The sequence below is a fragment of the Equus caballus genome, chromosome X (assembly GCF_041296265.1).
Source record: "Equus caballus isolate H_3958 breed thoroughbred chromosome X, TB-T2T, whole genome shotgun sequence".
NCBI classification, from domain to species: Eukaryota; Metazoa; Chordata; class Mammalia; order Perissodactyla; family Equidae; genus Equus; species Equus caballus.
The window spans coordinates 86,636,835-86,660,207 of record NC_091715.1 but is presented as its reverse complement, the minus strand read 5'-3'; the positions used below and the strand labels follow the sequence as shown (position 1 = coordinate 86,660,207).

The 23,373-nt window shown below is 39.6% G+C and overlaps 1 protein-coding gene and 1 long non-coding RNA gene across 9 annotated transcripts in view; one reads left to right on the top strand and one right to left on the bottom strand.

Annotated features, from left to right (window-relative positions):
* Positions 1–10,612, bottom strand: part of PCDH11X (protocadherin 11 X-linked) — a 667,170-nt gene extending 656,558 nt beyond the window's left edge. For 4 of the 8 annotated variants that reach the window (XM_023633704.2, XM_070258690.1, XM_070258691.1 and 1 more), the window contains exon 1: positions 9,832–10,612. The gene's annotated coding sequence lies outside the window, so the exon portion shown is untranslated. The remainder of the gene's footprint in view (positions 1–9,831) is intronic. The other 4 variants (XM_023633699.2, XM_023633701.2, XM_023633702.2 and 1 more) reach the window with 1 other exon arrangement.
* On the top strand, positions 10,247–22,471 carry LOC138922010 (uncharacterized). Its single transcript, XR_011435099.1, has 3 exons — positions 10,247–10,423; positions 15,452–15,591; positions 16,762–22,471. It is a non-coding gene; the product is annotated as an uncharacterized lncRNA (long non-coding RNA).
* Positions 22,472–23,373: the final 902 nt, after the last annotated feature.

Here is a 23,373-nt window from a genome sequence, read left to right as displayed (position 1 = left end):
AAGTCCTTAGCAGTGACGGTGATTGATTAGAAATTGTGTATTGGCTCTATTTCTTTCTAAAGTGCTTTGATTCTGTGACAGCTAGCCAGCTATACGTTTTGTTAGCATTGGCGCTATATTCCCTATTTGTTTACTCTTGTATGAAATTCTAAGACATTCGGAAGGCATATGATATTTAATGGATTCAAACTCCCTCCCTCAAATAATCTTGCTTTACACTCAGTCATATTAAAATATGGCCAGCATATATCATACCTGTTTTATCTCATGGATGCTAAAACTTAGTTCATGGGCGAAAAGCTGTAAGACAAGAGATACTGTAAGAACTGTGGAGCCTGACAGAGGGCTAAAATATCATTGTTAAACTGAGCAAATTTTTTCCTGGCATAAAAAGAAATCCTGCCTGATCATCATAGAGCGAGTGCCCAGGTAAAAGTTTTACCTGTAAGTTTGTGTGTCTTTATTACACATTCTTAAGTCTCTCTTTTAAAAATTGAACATATTCATGTTTTTGAAGATTTCTGATCTTAGTAAAACTGGCAAACAACCACCAAATAACAGTTAAGGTATTCCAAATATACAATATTAGAAGTGAGAGAGGAGCCAGCCTAGGCAGTTCCAAAAAAGTTGCATATTTCACACTAAACTGAAAACCAGGCCCTGTCACCTAACACTCTGGCAGTGCCCTTCTGACCTGATTCCTTTTTTTCCCCTCTTCCTTTCCCTGTGCCACAGAGTAAAATAAATCAGTCTAAGGTTATTCAGGGAAGAAAGGAAAGCTTTCCTTTGGCATGTTTTGCCTGCCTACCTTTGCCTGACCCGTACTCTCTAACACATACACATATATCTCAACATGGGCAATAAGATCATGCAGCAAACAGAGAAAAGTTTAGAAAATTCACTTAAACTCCTTCCCAAATTATATTTAAAGTTTCAGGGAAATGTACATGTAAGCCTTTAGGTAACTATGCATTTATAAAAATAAAACTATCCTTCGAGAAATGTATATTTCTTGCCATCTTAAGTAACTGGACATTTTAAGTCATTTTTAAAAAGTTAAAATATTTATATAATTTAATGCATTGATAGTTTAGTTTATTCACTTGGCCTTCATGTCAAGACTTCATTTTGCATGTTTTATAACATAATATGCACAATGCAGGTGTTTTTAATTATCTAAATTCAAAACAATGCGTGGAAAACATAGTATTTTCTATATCTAAGTCAGATTGGGAAATTGTACAGGTTAATAAAGCCTAATAAATAAACAAATAAATCTTGGGTATAGTTAATTTCTGATATGGTACAAAACCATTATTGTATTTGAGCAAAGTAGGGAACAGGTACGGTTGCAGAATAAATTAATTAATGCTATCACCTAATACTTTACGTGAGTTCCTATAGCACTCCTTTCACAATTCTGAACCTTAGCTTTCTTATCTGTAAAATGAAGCGGTTGGACAAAATAATCTTCCTGGGTCCTTCCACTTCCAGAGTTTTTGAAAGCTGGACCACACTTGGTGTACTGTAATATAGCATCTGGCACTCAATATTTGTTGAATTTAATTTAATGTGGCTGTGTATTACTTTGTTATTGTTGCTCATCTTTTTGCCCAATCAGAATGTAAGCTTCTCAAAGCAGGTACTCCCTTAAATTTCTTTAAGGGCCACTCTTCACAACCCAGTCCAACCCCCATATCTAAAGTGTTGCGATGATAGACAAGCAATAGATTCTTAGTTATTAATGGTTAATATATCAATGTAGTGAAACTGTTAACACTTGCAGAGCCAAGGGACAAGGAAAGAATGCTTTATATGTCTACCGCTTTTTGTAAAATATCATATACTTTTTTCATTTGAAAGCAGCTTGAAATAATTTACAATTTCTTTCTTTTACTTTTGGGAAAACTACACTCCAGGAAGATAAAGTTATTTGCCCAAGGTCACTCTTTAGGTGCTAATAAAGTATAAGTCATAAAATACTTTGTGTTCACCCAATCTGAATAAACCACCTGCTCTCACTTCTAGTACCAAAAACCACAAGATAAAGGAGTTTATAATCCTGAAGACAACAATGATTTCCATATTGGGAGCTTAATGTCCTTTTGGCTGACATAATACAAACCTGCATGCAGTTGATTCCCAAGGACATGTTGTTTCGAAGATGGCAATTAGGTAAGAAAATCACTACTTAAATATCATTGACAAATATTCCCTGAAATAAATTGTATACAAAACTATAGATGTCCTAAAGGAAAAAGGAATTAAGCTATAACACTAAATATTTGCCACATTAGGTAAACTTAATGGTGTGCCATTATGATGGGTCATAATTTGAATTATTCCTATAAATAAAATAGAGGAAGTGTATGAGCATCTGTGAGCGTGTACTGTTAAATTTCAATAGTCCTGCTATTTTATGATATAATTTTTACAGGGTTATTGCAAAGACTCTAAATAGGAGGAGACTATGACACAGTACCCAGTTAATTGACAAACTTATTTAAATATACTTGAATATACTCATCTTTGAGATTTTTATTTTTTAATCCAAGCAGCATTTTTTTTTTTTTTTTTTTGCATTTTGCATTCAGAACTTTGAGAAAATATACTCGAAGAAATGAGAGGCAAGGCGAGGTGTTGTGAAAAGACTTGGTTTGGAGTCTGAAAACCAACAATCCCATATTGGCTTCCCCTCTTATTAACTGGAAAGCCTTAGAGATCTGATTTCACTTGCCTGAACTTCAGTTTCCCCATTGAAAAAACAGGTATTACAATGCCTTCTTTTCTCACTCAAAGTTTTTTATGAGACTAAAATAATACATTTACTTTTTAAAATATACCAAATATAAGATGCAGTACAAATTAAAGGTATTAAACTAGGCAAATGAATAAAAACAAAAGTGGCAGAAAACACTGTTTTGTTTTCATTTCATATAATGACCTTTAACAAACTGTAAATTCAGTACAAATCTTGATTTGCATTCTAATCACTTCAATATTAAAAAGATGAACTTTTACATAGTTTAATTGAAATCCATCAGTAAATTAGTTTTATTATCATCATGCTAAAAGATATGCTAGATTAATAAAATAGGTTTTATTGAAGAGAGAAAAATCCTCTCCCCGGATTTATTCTCTTCTTTTTGCTTTCCTCTTTTTGTTTTCCCAAATCTATACATTCAAGAAGAGGCGATTAGGTGGGGAAAAAAAATCATTCTTTCAGATCCAGGTTGGAAATGACAACTATAGCCATTGTCACTCTTAGTTTCAATATTTATTATACTGGTTCAACACTTAACATATTAAAGACAATTCAAAGGGCAGTTTAAATCCTTGATCAGTTTAGGGTTTTGAGTGAAAATGATAGTAAAAATATGTATAATTTCTGCCAAGTCACTCTTCTAATTCAAAAACTGTAATTGGAAAAGACTCTTTATTCATTTTTTTTTTACAGTTTGATAATTAGAACGCAATCTTTCCACAGATGTAACCAAATCTCAAAAGGCACTTTACACCCTCAAAAAGCTTTCTCCATGTGATAAACCCGTGCATTACAACTAATGTTGCACAGGGCATAAACCTTAAGGGACCATGGCACGTACGTCATTTGATGTTTTCGCCTAACAAAAGAAGACCACATTTTAGGGACGATGCCTTTATGATGAACTTCTATTGAAAAATAACAACATTTCAAATAGGATTAGATTAATTTAAACATTGCAAGCCAGTCCAGAATATCAAGGCATCTTACCTAGTTTTCTTCATTCTGGATACTGAATGATCAATAAAGTCTTCAGATAACAGAACTCTGCTCAGACAATAACATGTAATTTGGAATGTTATAATATAACGTCAATCCAATTAAATGTACTTGTATATTTTATTTTTCCCAGGGGTAAAATGTACACATGTCATTGATGGAAGAATGTATCGTCTAATTTTAAGGCATACTTTTTCTTCCCTCCCCAATTCCCAATGATGTTCAGCCAATTCCACTGCATGTGGAGATATGGACAATCTGAGAATTGCCCCTTTTCCATAAGTAAAAAAGTAACTTTCTAAGAATGGAGTAAAAAATAAGGGTTCCTTTGCCTCTGAAGACTGACATGGTAACTGTGCATGTCGTTATGAACATACTTTGACAAAGACCTTAAAATCCTTGTGTGTGTGGGAGGGGTGTCTATCTGAAGGGGACACTTTCCCAAAATATTTAAATTTGAGCCACTATGACAATCCCACAAAGCAAAAAGGAGAAGGGACTAAAAATAAGAAAGAAACTTACTGAAAACATGAAATGAATGACCCATGGGAAGAGGACCCACCAGAAAGAATGGGATGCAGAGAAATAGTTTCAGGAACGTGTGGTGAGAAGTTCAGAAAAGTTGGAAACGTACAACGTACATTTTTTGAATCTCCAATGTACAATACTTGAATCCCTAGTTGTAACCAAAGTAAAAGAGACATTTGCAGGCATAATACAAAATACAACAAACCTGAGGAATTCCAATATAAATCTTGTTTGAAATAAAACAGCAAAAACACACAGACAGTAAGAAATCCTCCTGGTGAGAAAAATTTAACAAATCTGTAAGTTTGAAGTAGAGGTTCCTTCCTTCGTTGTTGTTGTTGTTGTTGTTAGCTTCTTTAAGGTCACTGAAGGGGAAGGGAGACTCCAAGGTGGCTAGTGGAAAGGAGGAAGTAAAATGGGGATGATGGAGAAATTACCTAGGGAGGTAATGCAGGAAAGAAGCAGGGAGGGAAGACTGACAAAAGGAGGAAAATGAATACAGACAGAGGTGTTTGCTAGTGCCAAAGGGAAGGGAAAAGCCAAGATTAAGAGACTCTGATTGTTGGTTGAGAGAGAGCTGAAGTGGATAAAGGTGGGAGACACAGTGTAGGGCACAGAGATGATGCAGAGAGATGTATGCGCAAAATGGAGTGTAGTGGGAATGAGCGTGCTTGCGAGTGGCTAAAGGAGTTTACTCTGATGGTGGAAGAAGGAGAATTTGGAAGGCTGGGTGGGGAAGGTGAGACAAGTATAAAGATATAAATGGGTAGATGATTACGACTAAAGAAAAATTTTCTTCCCCAAAATAGCATTTCTTTCTTTCTTAGTTCTGATTTACTTTAGGCCTTCTTCATTCATTTGTCCTTTTTTCTGGATGTTAGAGTATCTTCTTAACTTATTTGCCTCCACTCTATTCCAACACATTAGTTTATTCAAATATCCATTTAAAGAGAAACAACAAAAATTTTTCTATTGTGTGCCGCCTACTGCCCAATTTTCTTACACTGTTTTTTTGTTGTTTTTAACATACTTGCTTGAAAAATCTTCAAAGGTGGCCTATGTCTACAAAATACATACCTCTTAACTCCATAGTGGGACATCAGGCCCCCACACCTTTCCTTACTTAGCCTGTGTCTACTTCCTGGTTAGCCACCGCTAGGAGTGCCTATTTTTCAAAGCCAGAGAGACACCTTCTTTATGAATCTTTTCTCAACCTCTTAGCAAAAATTAATTCCTCCCTCTACTATACTAAATTAGAACATTTATCACATTGTATCATAAATTTGTAAGAGTCTCCCGGCTCACAGAGGCCCAAGCCACGTTGTCATACTCTCTTTTGTATTCCTGGAGCCTAGCACATTGTCTGGCACAGTAGGTGACTAATTAATGTTTGTGAATTCTTTAGTGAATAAATAGATGACACCACCTTTAAAATATGTGAAGCAAGATTATTGGAGAAAATTAGATTTCAAATTTTCATGCCCTGAATAATTTCCTTTCCTACTAATAGAAAACGTGGCAGCCATGCATATTTCGTCACTGTAGCTTAAAGCCAGCGGTTTATATAAAGTCTCCTTGTCAGTGTGCCTCTCCTCCCTTCCCCAAGAACCTTATAAATCTTGGCTAAAGGCTGTTGTGGACTGCTTGAATAGAGAAAAGGAGAATGTTCTGCTTTCTAAATCCCTTGCCAGATTTCTTCCTACCACGAGCAGCCTGAAAGCTCTCTATCAAGAATTTCTATCTAGCAAAAAACATAAAGTTTTGAATACCAAGATAAGAAATAATGTGAAACCTGCAATCTCTTCTGCCAGGGCTCCCAGCTGGCAAAACCCAACACTACTTGGGCGTCTATTAGAATAGCATTCGGGAGATTTAAAAAAAAAAGAAAAAAGCTCCTTTCAACCCTTAGCATACGACTGAAGTCTAGAAAATAAACGTGTTTTTATGCTTGGTGTGAGTTTCCTCTCATTCCCGTATTTCAAATCCACAGCAACTTTAAGTGTGATGCCTTTGCTGATACAGCATGTAAGGGAAGTCTTCCATCAAAGGGAAGAAAACAAAACCCTAGATTTTACAGCACGGAAGAATTCTTTGCTCCTGTTCCCTTTGCCCCAATTCTGCCACGTGCCTGCAAACCAAAATACAGTAGGTAGGCAGTTGATCGCGATCCTCTCTGAATTTAATTTCCTCGGGCAGGTAACTCAGCGCCAGGGCCCAGCGGCCTCCGCACGCCCTGCCTCCGACCCCTCCCCCTCGTGCCCTGCACAACCTTCTCCAAGTGCGCGCGCTGCAGTCCTTCTCGCAGCGCTAAAGGAGGAATTGTCCGCAATCAGGGGAAACAGATAGCCTCAAATTCGGGAAAGCAGGGGATTGTTCCTTAAAACGAGAGGAGCAAACTCAGAGGGGAGGCCGCCGCGGGCTTCCGTCTTGTAAAATCCTATTCCTGAGTCTTCCCAATTTGGCGCGCCGCTCTCTAGAAGTGACTGCGCAGCCTTACATTAAAGAGCACGGTGGCCTCTCCCCTGCGGCAGCAGCTCCTAGAGTCTTTCTCTCCGCAACTCCCAATTTCCAGGTCCTTCTTCAGTGAAGGGGACTCCCCACGCTGCGCCGTTGCCTTTGATGTCCCCCCCGCCCCCACCGCATCATTTCTTTGGGAAGACCACCCTCTTTGCCTTCTATCGAGCTTGCTCTGTTGCCGGCGGAGGACAGTCACGGGATTGTAAAGATGCCTGTCTTCACATCCCCCTTCCTCATCACCGAGGGAGGAGAGAAAACAGCGGAAATTTAACATTGGTAACTATTTTTTCATCTGAAGAACTTGCCCTCTAAAATGCGGCTAAAAAGTCAATTCACAGCAATAGTGAAGGTGCGAGCTGAAAAGGGGAGAGAACGGGGGGCAGGGAAAAGGAGGAAAAGAGTGCGAGAAGACCCTACACCTGGCTGTGAGACCCGGGCTCAAAACCGGCCACTGCCCTGCCTGCAGGGGCCTCCTCCTCCTCGGGCGCTGGCGGGAGGGGCGGCGAGTGGGAGCGCGGGAAGCAGGCCGAAAGGAAGCGAGGGCGGCTGCGCACAGGGAGCGCGCGGGGCAGGGCCGCTCGCGCTCCCGGCCGGGACTAGCCGCTTGGCCTCCTCTGCGCCCGCCGAGTCTCTCCAAGGCTGACATCATTGCCAGAAGGAGGGGCGGCCGGTGCATGGGCGCCTGGAGAACAGGGACCTGGGGCCCCGCTCCCGGAGGCGCTCCCTCGCCCGCCGCTTGGCAGGCGCAGCGCGGTGGCAGGGGCGGCTGGACTCAGCTCGCGTGAGCTGCGCGCGGCAATTCTTAATTTAGCAGAGGGAGAAAGGTATCTTTAGACCTTAGCTCGTCCATTTCTTGGTTCATTTGTCAAAACCGCCTGCACACGCTCCGCGCTTCCTCCGATGAACCAGACAAAGACAAGAAAGAGGGAAACGTACGAATACTATTACTTCGACTTGCTTTCAAGCGTCCCCCTACCCCGAACACACACACACACGAAGGGACAACCCTGAGGCTAAGATTTCCCACCGTGATTGTGCGAGTTTGTTTCAAACAAGATTGAGAGTGGAATTCCATTCAGTCTTTACCAAGTTCAGAAGGTGCCTGCAAGCACCCCCTTTTTTTTTCTTTTGAGTCACACCTGTTTTAACCTTTTATAGGGAGGGGCGAGAGTCGCTTTAGTCATAAAGCGCCGCTACCTTCTCTGGTGTTGTGCTCAGGGTTCAGAATTCTCCTCCGCACGCTCCTCAGGTTGTTTCCTTGTTGCAGCGATCAGAGCACAAGCGGCTCCTCTAACACCATCGCCTCCTCCCAATATTATCTGCCCCCTTACCCCACCTATGCCAATTTTTAAACAGTTTTCTTCACGCACTTTTCTTCATACAGAAACAGCTCCCATGGTAGGTTTAAATCCCATCTCGGGATGTTTCCACACAAGCACTTGCTTTTGTTTTGTTCTTGCTATTTAATTTTATTTATTCTTTTGTCTTAGCCCCTTTTCTCTCCGGTCTTTGCTTTGTGGGTGTGTGTCGCAGTGGCGCAAGTTTCGATTCCCACTCCCAAGCGAACATTTTGGAAGGGCACTCCGCTGGGAGATGCCAGGGCCCGCCCGCAGGCGCGCGCGCACGCACTCCACACACGCACACCCGTGCCCCGCACCCTAAACCGCAAAGGCTGCCAAAGCAGCGAAGCGCGGAATCATTCATTCTGGAATCGAGGAGGTCATTTTCAGTTGAGCTCTGAAAGTCTTTCCTTGGGGGAGGCAAGGTAGTGGTTCTCACTGTACACTCTTGAAAAGTGACCCCCCCTCCTTTTATTGGAGAGGGAATGAAGTCAATTTTCGGCTAAGCGCTCATATGCAAGTCCTGTCTCCAACCGAGGGCAGACTGCCGCTCCGCTCCTCTAAAGTCCCTAAAGAAAAGGACCCACTGGCGGCTACGCGCTTTTAAAAAGTCACCTTTTCTGATGACGCTCTCCTATTAAGAAGCATTCATTTTCGCGAAAAGGGGCCGGTTTATGGCTACGCGCTTAAAAAAAAAAAACTAATTCCTTTGTGGAGTGATAAACTGTTTTTCGGTTCTTAGTAAACGTCATACAATTTATGAGCTAGGTAGGCGTTTTTGGCTAAGGGATGAAAAGTCATTTCTTTAGAGAAAGTAGAACCCTTTTTATTCAGCTACACTCTTAGAAAAAGTGATTCCTTTTTAAATGAGAAAATGATGCCCCTTTTCGGCTACGCGATTATAAGAAGTTCCTTTTTTAAACCTAGGCAGAATTTTCCACACCTACCATCTCCACATCCAGCAGGTGCTGGCTGAGCACAGCCCCACGAGTAGGGCGGGAAGGAAGGGGGGGCAGGCAAGGACCAGGCGGAATGGCCCGGGGGACCCTGCGCTCACTGTGGCGCGCGGCGCTCTCGGCGCTCTCGTTCGCTCTGCGCCAAGGGTCGTGTCCCCAAGGGTTAGAGCCAGCCTGGCAGGGATCCAAACCTCCGGCCCCCAGAGATAGAGCGCAGCGGGGTCGGGCCGCGCAAGGTCCGAAGCGGGCTCTTTCTGGGCTCGGGGCATTGCCCCTTAGCTCGGACCGCTCTGCTGCGCTAGCCCGAGAGTCCAAGGTGTGATCTTTTCTCAGCACCTGCTCGGATCTTAGAGCTTTCTCAGCCTCGAAGCTAACTGTATCCATTAAAGTGAAAGACCTTTTTGCACTGCCAATGTAGGAGAAATTCACGCGCGGACACTTTTTTGACAGAAGTGAGAGTTTTCGCAAAAGTAACCAAGCCAAGCCGAGCGGTGGCAGTGCCAAAAAGATACTCTGTCTGCGCTCACCTCTGGGGTTTGCTCTTTCTCCTATTTCTAAGGAAGAGATGGGGGAAGAAGGAAGGGAGGAAATCAGAAGCGTCTCTAAAACCACTCTGTGGTCATAGTCAAGACCCCAGGCGCAGGCGGCAGGAAGCTTCCGCGCACTAAGTGCGGGACGCACACCTCACACGCCGCGCTCTGTTCTGGCACCCAGACCCAATACTTACCAGTGATCGAAGCCTCTAGAGTAGAATGAGGTGGTAAGTGAAAAAGAGAAAAGGCTTCTGCTAGCTCCACGGAGACTGCGATTGCTGTAGCGGGCTCTTCCGCCACAGCTCGCAGTCCGCGGAGCAGCTGGTGTAGTGGAGGCTGCCTCTGAAGCTGTTCGGGCCGCCCCGGTTGGTTGGGCTGCCTGGGCTGCCTGTGTCGCCGCTGTCACTGCCACTCTGCGCACTCTGTTCAGCTTGCTTTCTGCTTTGCCGCGCGGGCCGCTGCGTGCAGCTCGGGCTCACGGCTCCTCCCGCCCTGACAGTTCGCCGACTGCAAGGAGCCAGTGCCGAGCCAGCCCTTTTCAATGGCGAGGGGGAGGGACTTGATAGAGGGGGAGAAGGGGGAAGGAAGGGGGGTGAGCGAGTGGAGGGCGGGGGGAGGGAAGTGAACCAGTGCCCGGGCCGCCTGCTGGGAGGGGATGGTGCAGCACCAACTGCTGGGTACCCCCCTCTGGTCCCCACTCCCTGCACCCCACATCCCCCACCGCTCCGGGGACGGCCCCTCCCGGCTGACGGGGAACCGGGGGAGAAGGGCGGGGGCGAGATGGAGGTAAGCTTAGGAAGTTACTGTTCGCTGCCCCGAGAAGGCGGCAGAATGTGGGCTGGCGGCACACTCGAGTGCGGGACCCGCTACTGGGGAAAACGCGCCGCTTTCGGGCTGTCAGCTTTGCAGAGCGAAAACGAGGGCATGCATTGCTCGCTCTGTCCTCTGCTTGCTGCTCTCTTCGGCTTCCCTTTAAGTTTAACTCATTCACATTACCTTACAGAAGTTTTATTTTTCTTGTTATGTATGCTTTTCTCGTGATCCCGCTGACCGCCTTGTCTCCAGCTAGAGAACAAGCTTCCAGCAGCACCATTTTCTCATACAAAGGATACTTAAGGCAGACTAGTGGAAGTAGGGGCAGGAGTCCGGCAGAGCCGCAATTGGAGCAGAGAGACTGTGTCTGCATATATTACACTCAACTGTGAGCCGGGTCTGGTACCTCGCTTGTTTTTCAGATTGATCGTTTGGAGGCGGCGGAGAGGGGGTTGAGGGGGAGATCTAGCATTTGGCTATCCCAGAGAGCAAGTACCAGTGAGTATAAGCAGGTCAGGTCGGTGGCTTCGGACTGCTTTAGTTAGGGCCAGGGCCAGGGCCAGGGCCAGGGCAGCATCGCGGGAGCGGATAGCGCGTGTCCGAGGTAGGAAAGGATGCAAGAGAGGAAGGAACCCAGCCCGGAGCCGCAAGACTGGTGCTTGCCAGCGCGCTCTGGCTGCCTAGTCGGTGACGCCCGAGCGGGCATCCGGGTGCCAGGTCTCCCAAGACCACTAAAGCGACCAAGGGCAACGTGGTTGGTTTATAGCTCGGATGGGTCTTGGGTGTCTAGAAACAGGGCTAATTCCCCTGTCCCTGTCATGAGATTAAAAGCAAATGGCAACAACCACCCAAACCTTCCCGGCTGGTCTACTCTGATTCTTGCTCCAAGGAGCAAATACTCAAATTTATCCAGAAGCCAGAGAATGAACCAGGTGAATTCTCTAAATTCTTCCCCAGAAAGGTGTAGGATTTTAGAAGAAAAATCCATTTTATGTGCTGAACCAATAGAAAATCCTATCTTTTTAGTGCTCTGCTTTGTTTTTGGAAGGAGGAGGCTCTCTTTCCTGAAATAAAAGGAGAAAAAGTAGATAATGTTTTCGGGCGCCAAGAGCACAGTATTCATTTTTATTTTTGTCTACTGAATGGAAGGGGGAATGCATCTGCATAGGGATAGAACTTCAAGAAGGAAAAATTTTGCCAATTATTGTGAGTTTATTTTCTCTAATGGCAAGTTTTCTTCATGGCAAGTTTTTCTTTTAATTGAAAGGCAAATGTTTCTGTCTTCTTTCCCTAGTATGACCCTCTCCATCTTCATAACTGCCTTCTTTCCGATTCCTGATATTTTTAAAGGTTGAAACCTTTATTCAAATATTTCTCACATCACTTTTTTTCTGTTGTATTTTTTTTACACCTAAAGCCACTACTGAGAGTGACATTAGCAGCACAGTTCAGTGCCATCTGCATGAAAGAGGACACAAGGAAGTATTTACTATTACATTTTACTCCTCCTGTAACTCTGCCTCCATTATTCATAGTATCCGGCACATGCATTGTCCTCTTCTTGGGAGCTAGGAAATGTCTTGGAGATGAAATCAGAAGCTGTCAAATGCTTGCAGCTCCGACTCCTGGAGTCTGCTGGATGAGACCCTGTCACAGGGGATGGCTGGAATTCAATGAAAATAAAATCACTGACTGATCCAGGACAGTATGGCAAAGCCACGCCATAGAAGCACTCTGAGAGCACTAATAATCTTTCATAACATCCACAATAATCATTCACTAGACAGCAATTAATTTATTTCTTAAGATTTCCATCCAAACCCAAGGCAGGGGGAGAGAACTATTCAATGACTGTTATGAAGTATTGTAAGTTATCATCATGACAGACTCATGAAGTCAGTATTATTATCCACATTTTACAATTCCTGAAACTGAAGTTCATAGAGGACAGGTAATTTGCACAAGACTATGGAGCTAAAGAGTTACAGACTCTGGATTTCCATTCAGAGTGTACAGCTCCTAAATTCAGCTACGTGGTTGCTTTATAGTTAATCTAGATTCATCTATAATATATAGCACACCATTTAGTTTTAAGTGTATAGTCCAATAGAAAATTATTTCTGTAGAGTGGAAACACGACTTACACACCAAGAAGACTACTAGTTGAACCAAGTGACCCGGGAAATCATCTGAGAAATTCAGTTTCCTGGTAAGACTGACAGAATTCTACATCTGATAATAATGAAATTTGTTTCCATTTTCTCTTTTCCTGCATTCTGTCTGATGGTGGCATCAATGAGCAATGGAATAACCAAAAGACAGGGCACCTGGCAAAAGCTCTCCTCTCAGTGCTCTAACTCTAAAACAACTAATGAGGCCTCTACTCTGCCTACTTACAGAGAGAAGAACTCCTTGATTGAATACCTTTTATGCACCGTCTGCATTATATACATTGTCCTATTAATCCTCAAAATCGTTCTATGAGATACGTATTATTAGGTTCATTTTTTTAAAAAAAAAATGAGGAAACAGACTAGGTAAAATGCCCAAGATTATATAGCTATAGAGTTGGGAAATTCAAGTCCACATCATTTCCAGTCCACTATGCTGACCTTCAGCATATGGGCCTCAGATTGTGTGGTTACATATTTTCAGAATTTGCATTACATCAAAATTTTATAATTAATGAAAGCCCTGAAAAGTTAAAAAGGAACTGTAGGAATTTATTTTTTGGAGGAGATATGGAGCTTGACCCAGAATTCTACGAAGGTCAGAAAAGGGAAATTACGGCAATGTTACCCTATAAACATGGAAATATGTCTAATCTCTGAGTCTAAACTATAAAACTATTATATAATTACAGAATGGACAGAAAAGAGATTTAAAATACTTCAGTGAGTAAGGATGTTTCTCAGGCCGATAAGAATTGATTAAAACTGAGATAATGTGTTAATCTGAAGAGGGATTGATCAGCCATGGAGGCCTAGTAAAATAATACTCATAGATGAGCATTGGTAACTCTTATCCATGTACGTTTTCATCTCACTGGCAAAACCACCCTTGACATGAGATTGATGATGCCAATCAAATATTCTGAGATTTCAATTGCCCTTGCATTGAAACACCTCTTATCAAGCAGTCTGCCATCTGATTATGATTTGCCTTCCCATGTACTGTCTGCAGAGAAAATGCACGGGTCATGCAGATGGATGAGAATGAGTACTTTGTATCATGTGACAGTTATTTTGCATCAAATTCCATTCATCTTTGTGTTGTTCAGGACAACTTGCACCATAAATTGCACATAAATGTTACAATCAATAAATCATCGCTGTTATTGAGAAAATAGGTGGATGTGTGCGCACAAAACTGTAAGACTGGATAAATTACATTCTCTGTGATATTTTTCACATTTAATATTAACCATCAACAATAATTGCAATTAGTAGAAGGCAATAATGCCCAGTGGTTCAGAAAAGGACTTTGGTTTTGGCCAAATTTGGAGTGCTGGCTCTGGCATTTTCTACCTGTCTGTCTGTGGGCAAATTAATCTCTAGACCTTTACAGTATAATAAGATAGCCACTAGCCGCATGTGGCTATTGAGCACTTGAAATGTGGCTAATCCAAATTGAGATGTGCTGTGAGTGCAAAATGCACACCCTATTTTGAATACTTAGCACATGCACACACACACACGTATGTAAAATATATCATTAATATTTCTATATAAATTGCATGATGAAATGATAATATTTTGACTAATTGGTTAGCTAAACATATTATTAAAAATAATTTCACTTGTTTATTTTCAGTATTTTTCATGTGGCTGGTAGAAAACTTAAAATTATATTTGTGGCTTTCGTTATACTTTTTTTGCACAGAGTTATCCTAACAAGCTTCAATTTTTTCATGTAAAAATAGGGATAATGTTTATTCAACTCAATTATTGCAGTGATATTTAAATAAGGTAATGCACCTAAAATGCTTAGGACAGTGCCTGACATTAAGCTAAAAAGTTTTCACTCTCCAAGACTTAGGAATTACAGATGTTAAGCAAAATTAAAAAAAAAAAAAAAACCTTTAACATGTTAGGGACTACTTAAAGATAAACCTTTAGTTAAGAATTAGTTTTCTTTATCTCAAGCGAAATCATTCTACTTCCCTCTCTTAAAAGGACGACAAACATACATGTGTGGTGGTGGCGGGGGTGGGGGGGGGGGATTTTGTGACACACAAAATGATAATGTTTATGCTAGTGCTTTGAGGAGTTAAAAGCAATTTCTCAATTCTGAGCATTTTTACTATCATAATTTGTGCAGGCACTTTTATACTTAATTGGTAGATATTTCTAGCGTTGAGGCATTCAAGTCGCAAATGAAAATAAGGCTGAAACTGGTGCAGGTACACCGAGGGCAAATGAATTTCAACAGAAGCTAAAGATAAAGAAACGGAGAAAGCCTGGTAGTTATGGAGCTCTATGTTTTCAGTAGTTTGACTGCAGAAATGCTGTACCTAGCTGATGACAAAATGCATAGCTCAACTGGAGACACTAGAGGGTGCTATTAGTGAGAGCTTAGAAGGATGAACAAAGTCTTCCAACGCCCTTCCCACTCCACCACTATAGATTATAAGAATTTGAAAAGGGCATACCTGTGAAATGAAACTACCACTTCTCTATTTCCTCCTGGACATGACTTGCAAGGCTTTTTTAGTCCTGCGTCTGACTTTGCAACATTACCAAAATAATAAAATTATTACAAGTTTGCTATAGTGCTGGGGCAAATAATTGGGAAAGTTTGACATGGTTCCCTGCTTTGAGAAAAACTTTACCAAAGCTCAAGGAGGGGAGGACGAGAAAGAAAAATACCCAAGAAAGGGCTTTTATTGCAGGAAAGATTTCGACAGAAATCCCTGACTACTCTAGCAACCTCTGTAATTAAGTATGGGTGGGGCAATTGTTTGATAATCATGCCATATAAGGTTTTTTTTTTCCTCTCTAGGCTTGAACAGCTACACACTTGTAGTGGACAGAAACTACAGCTGAATTTCTTTCGTAGGAGCCTGGGAATTACAGCCTTATGTGTATAGCTGAACTTTGCTGAAGCACTGAGCTCTGATTAATGCAATTAAATGAGTAAAGGTAAGTGGTGATGTTGTCCTCAAGGTTACTGTTTCCTTCTAAAGAATGTGTCGCTCCTACTGTACTCTCATTTTTCTACAGATTAGCAGTTGCAAACTGTACTGCATGTGGCTTTTCATCTGTGTGTTATTTTCCTGTATTGTGATAGAAGCACACGAGCAGGGAAAATTATTGTCTTTTAAAGCATAGAAGGATCAGAATGCTATTAGCGGTCTCTATCCTTGTTTTCTTAGGACAGGCATTAGCTTGAGTTATCCAGATGTTGCCCGGTGATGTGAAAGATTCAAAGAGATTTTGATTGCTGGGGAGAAGAGAATTCTTTTTTGTTGTTTCTTTTAACATTGACATTGATTTTTTTTTCCATCCTACCAAAACTCCTATGTGGTCACCTCTTCAGGAAGTAGGTATCAGCTACTGCTCTAAATTTAGGAAATACACACACATTTAAAAACAATCATATAATGTTTCCAAAGCAATATATTGAGATTGATAAAAATATACATTTTTAAGAATCCTGGACTAATCCCACACCACTCTGAGCCTTCTTTACTTTTTAAGCTTCTTTATTTCTGTTATATGACTATGAGCTAAGTAGATTTAACTTCTGTATGGTTTGTGAAATCAGTTATATTTTCTGATGTATGTTAACAAATATATTGTGTATTTCACTGAAACATGTAGGAAAACTGCCTTACTCTTTTTTTTTTTTTTTTTTAACAACCATAGCTGTGGTTTAGTCAACATAGTGTTTAATGGATGGCTACTTGGAGCCATTTTTCTGTTGACTAGGGTACTTCAGACATCTCATTTTAAATGATTAGACATGCATTTAGGTAATCAACACAGGGTTTCTGTTTTCTTTTAAGATCGAACAGTTTTCATTTCATCATTACTGAAACTTAGCTGAATGTCAGTTTCTGTTTTTGGATAAAATATAAAAACCAAGAATTTTACTCAGTTGCCAAAGTGCGGCTGGTCTCAACTATTCCTTTTAGGTTTCCTTTCATATAAGGTGAAGAATGGTAACTCATTTTACTTTCTTGCCAAAAAAGAAAAGATGTCTTGAATTTTTCAATTAATTGTTTTTTCTTGACTAACTACTAAATAAAGTGAAACCACAAATGCAACTTGGCACACTATTGATCCTATTGTGTTTGCCTTTTTTGACAGGATAGATAGTGAAGAAAAAGTGCTTGGAGCATAGAAGCATTCTCCTTTTAAGGGAAAAAAGCATAACACAAAGTTGGAAATTAAAAGAAAATATTGTTCCTGGATTCCTTCCACTGAGGATGTTGTTATTAGGCTCCATCTTCTCTAAATCTGTTGCTGAAGCTCAAAGCGCTAAAGGAGTTTCTCCAGACTGAACCTAATCCTGTCATACCAAAGAATCCTTCAAAACTCTCCACCTTGTCAACTGATGGGGTTTTAAATTCTATGTCTTTTCAGACCCAGTATTCAGTGTTCTTGTGGTAAATTCAGCAGATCCGAGTTTTACTCCAAGACTAATCTTAGCTATCTAGTTTGCACAATTAGCCATCTACCTCAATTATCTGAGTGGCACTCTAATACCCACTGCTAGTACCAGTGTGCAGGCTCTAATACTTAGTTGGAGCATTGGCATCCTGCCTAGTTTCCACGGGTCCATTTCTCTGGTGCCCTAGGCTGAGTATCAATGAGATATTACCTGCTTGGCTGAGGTAATCAACTTGTTGGTTGATCCCAACAAGACAACTTTCTTAGAACTGCCCCATAAATACCAAAACAACTTATGACTCTAGCCTCACATTTTATGTTTTACATTTTTGGACCATATATTTTATGGAAGATGCTGAAGTGGGTAGGCTATGTTGGTAAGCCTTTTGCAATTCATCACAATAAGTAATATGTTATTCACAGATGTTTATAATTCTCCAACAGTGCAACTGAATGAATTACTTAACACCCACATTTCTACTCTCATCAATTATAAATTATTCGCCAAAAAAAATCATAAGGATGTAACAATCATAGGAAAATTACGAATAAAATACCAGAGAATGTGAAATTAGCTTTGTTATAAACTTGTTAAATGACAGAGGTTTCCAAATATCCTATGAATTATTACAATTGTCCCATTTTTACAAGGATCACTTGGGGTGGGGAGCCTGAATGGATTTCTGAAAAGGCGATAATATTTTAAAAACGCATTTACAAGATAAGATGTGTGGTAACTTTGAAGTGTATATCAACTAGTGACACAGACAATGAAATGTATATCTTCAAAGTTAGTCGAGGACTTCAAGAAGTATATACTTATATTGAAAGTATTAAACTGTATTTGTCAACTATTGTTACAAACTAACATTTCATGGAGAATTAAATACTGCTATAGTTTGTACTAAATTAACTCATTTTTAACTCTGTGTCATTCTAGTCTCTTTTTCAAAGGTCATTCTAGGTTATACAATGCATAAAAATAATATAAATTGAAATTTTCTCTGAAATATAGTGCCTGCTGCTTATACTTCGCAGAAAAACTATGGCATGAGGTGCAGTCTAGATTGGCAAAATTTTCAGATAAACGATATCTTTGTGGTTGCGTTGGATTGGCTCTACCAAGCAGCCATAAATTATAGTTCAATAAACTCTTAACAAAATTAACTTGGTTTAGAGTTCTAGTCAACTAATAATAAATGAAAAGAAATCCAAAAACTAAAAGATAATATTTTGTCCCCAAGGCATATATGGGAACTAGTAACCTGGATTGGATCTCAAGGAGGAGGAGGAGGAGGAGGAGAAAGGAGAAGAAGGGGTGGGGGAGAGGGGGGTATGAAGAATAGGCATCCTCAGGGTCCTGAGAGAGGGAAGGCAGTACAGGTCCCTTTTTCTTTCAAACTCATTTTCTTTACTTTGTCCTTCAACTTCAACGCCATGACTTTTAAAACTTACTCTATACTATTTCTCTTTCAACTTTTCAACAAGTACTCCAGCAGGATAAAATGCTCATATTGAGACTGGTGTGGGGAGACATGCAAGTGATAGCAAAAAAAATTGAAGTCACCTTTCTCCTCACAATGATCTTCATACTGCAGACTCTGGAAAGAAGGAAAGACAGTTATCAGTTAGCAATGGTGGAGAAATACAAATCGATGTTCAAACTCTGCCCCTGAACCCCTAACCTTTTTACTTTGAGCACCTCAGGCCAGAGTTCCCGCTGTGTAGTCTGCAATAGAAAAACAACTCCGAGGGGAGAGGGCAGTGATGGTGTGCTTGCTGTGGCTAAGACCCTCCAGGGGGCAGCAGAGGAACATGTTGAAGTTGGGTGAGGTAGGGTTTGCTGGCGAGAGGAGAAACAGGTTTATTTAGAGTAGGACCTTGAGTGTCTTTAATATGCAAATATGTGTGGTGACTTTCCAGCAGGGGTATATGAAGAGTTTATTCAACTAGGGAACCCTTTTCAAATAGTATGAAAACTGCTGCCGGGCAGTTTTAAAAGCACCTCTCTGGGCTCTTCAAACCTGTCTGACCCATTGTGATGAGGTGAATCCTTCTGCACATGGCTATGTCATACTATTAATATTCATGTTACCCTTGATGTGCTGCTGCCCAAAGCAGACCAGACTCCATTCAAAACTGAGGCTAGGAAGAGCAATCTAGGGACATGGAAATGAAAGCTAATAAATTGAAGAACTCTGTACATTGTAGCACAACAGTGAGAGATTCCATTGTATCTATTTTTGCCATAATGTATTACATTTTTGTCTAGAACTTATCTAGAACACAATTTTAATAGGCTCCTCTTTTTTGGCTATATTTTTACAGCATGGCATGAAGGGAGTAGAAACAGCTACAGTGTATTTTATCTAGTAGTCTAGAAAGCCTGAATTCAATTTGTAATTCTATGTCATTCTAGCTGTATAACATTTGATAAGTGACTTAAATGCTCTAAATTCCAATTTCGATAACTGTGTGTTGAGATATATAATTACCTCGAGAATTGTTATGAGGAATAAATGAGATAATGAGCATAAACGCAGCTAATGGAGTACCTGACACAGATAGTCTAATGTAGTTGGACGCTCCAATAGATTTAGACTTCATTAGACACTTAAAGCAGTCATTGAGGTAAAAGAAAATGGGAGGTGGGGCTAACTGTATTATTCACCCATTCATTTGTTAGTTCATCTATTCATTTACAAACAAATATTTAATGAAGAACTATATATTCAATGCACATTTTTAGGTATATTAATTCCTTAAATAGCCTTTCCGTTTCACGTGTAATTTATAGCTCTATGGTGAGTTATATAATGCTGAGTACAACCCCGTTAATTGAGGGAGGCAGGGATTGGTAACCTCGATCTATCTGCAGAAAATAAATATCCCCTTCCACCTCACCTCCCACCATATAACTTACACCTTCCCTGAGGAGCCATTTGCCCTGAAATACATTCCCAAATTAAAATGAATGCTTTGTATTGTATATATATGTGTGTATGTATATACATACATTTGTAAGATAGATAGATAGATGGATAGATGTAGATATATAGCGATAGATATTTTGAAACAGCAGATTGTCACTAGTTTAGATTATTTGAACAGCCACACAGTGATCAAATGACTGATATAAACAGAGGCAGATTAACTATGAAGCTCCAGAAAGTTTTCAAGTATTATAGAGCTATGTCAAACAGTTTATTAATACACATATACTATTCTCTTGGCTTTTGCCTTATTGGTGATGTCCGCTTATATAAATTTGTCATTTTTTGTGATTCTTTTTTCTCTATAAATTAATATTTTCTTTAAATCAAATTTCGTATTAGTAATTTTGTATTCTTTTGTTAAAGAGAGCCCCTGTGTATAAGCTTCAGACTCTGCAATACCAGGATTCACCCTCTATCCATGTCAAAAGATCTCCCTTTCATTCTTCCAGAGAAAGTAAAAAATACCTTTAAGAATAAATTTAAGTTGTAGGCTTGGGTCTTTACTGACCAGATTCATTTAGGCGTACAAAATAGCTTCAGTTTTTAATTCTGAAAAAATTTTGATGATTTTTGTGGGCTTCTGGAATATGATTCTTAGTCACATCAGCAAGTAAGGGGAAAACAAAAACAAAATCTCCATATACTGGTGAAAGAGATTTTTGTCCTTTAATTAAAGGACAAAAAGCATGCAATCTGTATAATATGGAGCTCTGTAAACTAGGAGTAGCCTTTATCATCTTGGAAATTATAGAATTTGTTCAAGTTTTGGACTTCTGGTCGTAAGACATTTTTCTTCTCAGATAATCATCTGTCATGTTTAAAGGATATATGATATTCCTGAGAAATCAAATGAAATGGAATTTTGTATTGAACATAAAATAGAAAACTATCAAATCAATCTTTCTTTCGAGTTCTGTGATGACAATCCTCTCTTGGATTAGATTTTTTCCACTTTGAACTGCTAAGTATATTATATTTCACACAAAAGGAACATTAGTCAAACTTTAAAACTTTTCTTCAGACCAGTTGTCATTTTGTTATTTTTAAATGGCAAGGGATAGGAAGCGATGGGATGATTTTTATCTACTCCAGTTGAAATTCGATGCTACTATTTACGGTCTGCTCTGAGAAGAAAAATGAAATCATGCTTTGCAGACTAAATTAAAGTGAATGGGTTTCTTTTACAAAAATAAAGAGTAATTAGATTTTAGCAGATAATGTCCCATGAATCTCTTAATTGTTTTTATGTTTGTAGTTATACGGCATATAATATTTTTCAATTAAAAAATGCTGATAATTGTTTAAGAGAAAGAGCAACTTGAAATGTACTGGTTAAAATAGAGCATTTTTTAGTTAAAATGTGATTAAATCTTGAATTTTTCTCCTTAGGAAAGTTTCTTTAAGTAAAGTATGTGTTTAAAGATATGGCTGAAGTTCTGCTGGGTAATAATGACCCATGGGTACGCTGCCCACATATGCATATGATCCTGCTTGCTCCTTTTTTCTTTTTTAAATAACAGCAGTGATGGGTTTCCTTTATGATCAAAAAATAGAAATACGTTAGAGAGTTAGTTAATGGCAAAGGGCCTAGTGAGGGTGGAAACAAAATATTTTTTTCTGTACAAAATTAACTGGCCTATATGTGACTCAAATCCATGGCCTTGGACTCATTAGCACAGTGCTCTAACTAATTAAACTGATGAATCTCAACATAATGACAAATCCTAAGTGTGAAAGAATAAGATTCTTCTTTAACTTAGCTTGTTAAAACGGATGCAGACTATTAAGCAAGGATGCCAAAAACATGCTAACATTTCCTGAAATCACAATGACAATAGAGAGAAAGAAATGTCTTTCTCTCTTTGACTCCTGGTACTTGTTCATACATGCAGAGAATGTCGTAAATTAGCATTCAGTAGTCTACTGGCCAAGTGTTAATAACTAATAAATGTAAAAGATGATGGGGGGACTCAAAAAATAAAGAAAATATAGATCAGAAAGCTGGATATTGCTAAAATGCTATGTATGCATGCTCACAAAAAAATTGGAAAAGTAAGAAATTTAATGCTTTCTATTCTGAAACATTTGGTGCTGAATTAGAGGCCGCGCATCACCGAATCTAATATTGGGGGATCACTAAATCTAAATTGGGCAATGAATGCTGGTCATGGATCACTTTGGCGATCCTAATGCCCCACCTAAGAGGACTGAAGCAGATCCATCAGTTTGCTTTTTGAGCTACTTTAAGGATTCATTCAGACAACCGTATAACCCTTGCCACGTGCTTATTACCTAAGTGATATATTTACTTCGGGTGATGTTTCCTGAAGCATGTTCCTTGGATTTGTAATTAATATTAGCTTTAAAGGCTCTGAGATGTATTGCAGCGAATAAATAGATTGAATACATTCTAATTCAGAGTTTTCCAATATTTATTGCCTGGGAAGTCTTTTTTCTTTTCTTTTTGTCAATGACATCTGCTTGTTCGGTAGAACCCACTCTAAAAAATGGTGACATAAAGTAATTATATTGCTACTGAGAAAGCATATGAAAGAATAGATGAAAATTACTTATATATTGAAGAAATATCACGAGAGAAACTGAAGCCTAATTATGTTTAGAATTAATTTTTAATGTCTCTAAATTTTACATTTTTATGTTTTAATGTATACAATGATTAAAATGAAATAGATTTAAGTAGCAATTCTTTAAGTTCTAGGCGTTTGGACTAGAGTGTCTTTACTATATATCAAAACATTCATGAGTACAAGAGAAGCAATATCAGTTATTTGGTCAAAGTACAATTTCTGCTAAATTACATTCTGCCTAATAATTAAAAGTCTCCTTATAGCATCCATTACATGTAATTTTCATTTGCATTCTGCCTCAAATCTCTGTGTTATTTTGTTGCTAAGTATCATTCCTGAGATGACTGATACATTGGTTTGAAAAGTGATTTCAGATGATAGTCACAGTATAAGTGAAACTCATTTCATTGACCATAATTTCTTTGTTAATTTCCTTTTGTCTTTGTTTTGTTAAGAGATTAACTTTTTATAGAGATACAAGAGAACTCACATTTATTCCAATGAATGTGATTCGGCAGTTCAGCTGAATGATCTCTCACAGACGAATTTCACTTTATAGATTATTAACATGCTAGGCAATTACAGTGTGATGTAGCAATTTTGGCTGTCTACACTCAACCATGGACACTAAAGCCACATATTTAAATCACCGTTTCTTCTTGTTAAGGTTAAAAATAGTGCTCAACATAGCAGCTATTGAAAATAAAATACTTATTTTTAGTATT